We start from the raw sequence: 3,829 nt of genomic DNA, 5'->3' as shown, positions 1-3,829 counted from the left end.
ATACCCACTGAGCTATCTCCCAGCCAGACTTTTACTTTTTAATTAAATTCATTTTAGTTGATAACTAAAATAATAAACTTTTAAGTATTTAGAAACTATCTAGTGAGGTTATGTATTTTGTATGTTATTTAATGTTTAAATTGCACTAAACACATTATGCTACTCAATAAATTGACCTTTTTCTATGGAGACATTATCCTTTCTTCTAGCTTTTAATAATATGTAGCACATTGTTGGAATTCTGCTGCATGCATGCTGCCTTCCAAGTTGTCCTATTTGATTATTATCACGGGCAAATACATAAACCTTATTAATTCTAATATAAAATAGGCTCATTGTAAAAACATCTAGATAGGAATTCTTTCTTTAGTTATACCCTGCTCACTTTCAAAGCCATTAGAAACTGTCAAAATGTGTGTAATTCACAATTATTTAAAAAAATAAATCTATTGTTAAATTTCATGTTACAATTCTGCATCATGTGGAGGTCTTGGACATGCTTTAGTCTTTACATTTATAGACTTTGTGAACGGCAATTCCCAGAACATCAACAGCTCACCCTTACACCCGTGTTAAATAGCCTACATTGCTGATTAGAATTTTGTAAGTGTGAAGAGTTGAAATGTTGTAGATCCAAGACCTAATTATATTAGGCTATCTTTAGTTCCTTTAATAGTATTCATTGAACACTCCGCTGACCTACCATACTTGTAATTATCATCTGAATCTTTTTAGCCTCGGACCACGACCACCAAGGCTAAGCATGTCATAACATGGGGTTTGAAACGTGTGCCAGAGATTTTCATGCTTAGCTATGACTGATCTACTTTCTGCCTGAAATTCCCCCAACATATTTGAAAAGCTCATTGGCTTATAATTTTGTTTCGATTAGTTAAGTATAAAACTTAAATGAACCATTTCCACATTCGATCATGTTCTTTGAGACATCCTGAGCCATGTTCCTTAAGTCATTAATATTAACTTAAGATGGCATCTCTTCCTCCATTTGGGTAAGAACTGTATTTTGTAGTCACAGCTTTTAGAGACTTACACTGACTTCAGTCACATACCTTGAGTCTTAAACTTATTTTAAAAATAAATTGAAACCATGTATAATAATATAGGAGACCATCTCAAGCTCTCTCTTTGAGTCAGAGATATCACTCAGCCAAGGATTTTGTTGTCCCTGTCTTTGGGTGACATCCCTGAATCAAGCAGCATGTAAAAGTGGGAAAATTTGCATAGAAGACTGATATAAGACACAAAGTCACCACAGTCCTGCTGCATGCCAAGCCAAAAATGCATTTATAAGTACTAGACCAAGAAAACAGTCTTTCCCTCTACTCATTCAGGATTTAATGGAAAACAAAGTATTCAAAGAAATGTGGAAATTGTAGTGTAAGTACAGCTGACTTATTTTTCATATGTGGTTATGACCCTGGGAAAATATCATCTCATTTGGTTGTATCTGCATGAAATTGTAACAGTAATGTAGACATTAGGACATTCACAATTATGAATGCATGTTTCTGTATTGTTTAAAATAAGGTAATGACTTATAATTCAATTTAAAACAAATAATGGCAAGCCATTTGATTGTTAAATGAATTCATTCTATCTTCAAATAGATATTGAATATTTTCAATATGTCATAGTTCTTGTTATATAAAAATGTCTTTTCCTTTGTACATCTGTGCATGCATGATCTATAAATGAAAATTTCTGTCAGGAAAAAGAGACCCTATCAGCTCCTTCCAGTCCAAAGAACCATATGATCATAAGCAGGAAGCTAATAAAAAACAGATCAAGTCTCCAGTTGCCCAAATCACAGCTCCTAGAAAGAAGCCTGTGAACAAGGAAAAAAAGTAATAGAAAAATGAGAAAAAACGTTTTACTAAGCAATACAATCCCACTGATTTTAGTGTAAGGGTCATATATTTTCTACACATCTTATTTTACCAATGACCCATACTGAAGATGGTGTAGAACAGTGACCTAAGTTCAAAGTTAAATCCCCATCAAGTTTCTATACATCTGAGTAGGGAGTCACATACCTGAGATTCCAGCACTTGGGAGGTAGAAAGTCGTGAGTTCAAGGTCACCATCTTTACATAGTGATTTCAAGGCCAACCTGGACTCCATGAAACTTTATGCCAGAATAAATAAATAAAATTAAATGATAATACTATGTATGCTAGAATATTTTAAATACTTATAACATTCCCAATTTTATAATGATGTAACACAATAGAGATCAACATATCCTCTGGCTCTCTGCAAGCCTGCCTGTGCCTCGTGTTTTTGCACGTGCGGAACTTTGTGAAATCTCTGAACATCTCCTTCACTTCCCTAGTGCTCAGAAATGGTACTGTGTTCCCCTGGTTTTCAGCAATATTGTGACTTTCAAAGCTATTCTGCGTAATATTTGAAATGATACTTAAGTATTTATAAAATTAGGGTTAGCCATATTTTAAATACAGGTGATGATTGTGGCAACATATACTTGAAAGTTTTCATTATTAACAAAAAAAGAAAGAAAGAAATAGTGATTTTCACTGAGAAGAGAAACATATACACCAGGAGACAGATATGATGCTGTTCTTTTTAGTGTTTCCTCTATGAGTTGCTTTGAGGTTGATTTCTCACTAGAACAACAAATTGAATGTTTTCCCATCAGACAGTACCCCTCCCACCACCACAGATTAGTTGGAGAAAGATGGGAATAACTGTGCCGCTATGAGGACAAGAAGGCTTTTAAAATAAAGATAGGACTATCTGTATATAGAATAGGCTTCCTTTTTTTTTTTTTTTTTTTTTTTTTTTTTAGTATGCTTTTATTTTTGGCAGAAACATAAGGTAGGTTTTAAGAATGCTTCTGGGACTAAAAACATTGATTTAGGGAGTTGAGTGCCCAGCAAGGATCTTTCAGGACTTCCTTGTTTACATTATCAAAACTCTTGATATCTATCAGGAGTTGCTAGACAATGAGATAAAAGTAAAGATGCTCAAAGCAAAGAAGGATCTAGTTACTGTTTGATCAAATGAATTTCCTGGAGAACTGGCTGTGAGCTGTGAGTCATTATGCCCACACCAAAAGCTACCGACTGTCTTTTGCCGAAATCTGACTTCCAGTCAACTGGGAGTGAAAAGACTTAAAGATACCCCACACCAATGTAATAGGCGCGCGCTTCTCAAATGAGCCCTGTGATAGGAGTGCTCCCTGTATGTGCTGCTAAGATTTCTTTTATTTCTGTTACTCTAATAAGGAAGTAGTGGCCTTAGAAGAAGCCAAGGCCTGTGCAAGCAAAATTTGTAATTACAAAGAGCTCACTCTTCCTTACCCTGCACTATAAAATTTTATTCTGCTGAAATTTTATTATTGTATCAGCATTATTATCACTTAAACTAACTTATTTGCTTACTAACTTCATGCATTTGAACACACACATACATACACATGTACACACGGATGCATTATGAAATAAGCACTATAACCTAAGTCATTTGTTAAGTGCTTAGAGATAATCTTTTCTCGATAAATAAATGAACATCCTAAACAAGCACATTCCAAATTTCTGTTTCATGCTATGATCCTGTCTTGAAAATTGGAAGGCCCTCCTTGGAAAAATAAAATGGTTCTAGTGTCAGCAAACAACACACATCTAAGATAACATATAGGTATTCCTTGTTTACAGTTGCATAAAAATTAACAGCAGAAAGAGGGATTTCAGGGAGGCCCTGGGAAGACGTACAAATAGGTATTGTTCTTCTTTATGCCACATTGGTGATGTCATGATTGTGCTGTAAGACTGACATGAGAGAAATATAC

The sequence above is a fragment of the Acomys minous genome, assembly GCF_964271855.1.
Source record: "Acomys minous genome assembly, chromosome: 19".
Taxonomy (NCBI): Eukaryota; Metazoa; Chordata; class Mammalia; order Rodentia; family Muridae; genus Acomys; species Acomys minous.
The sequence above is the reverse complement of the archived record's forward strand: the minus strand, read 5'-3'. Positions refer to the sequence as shown.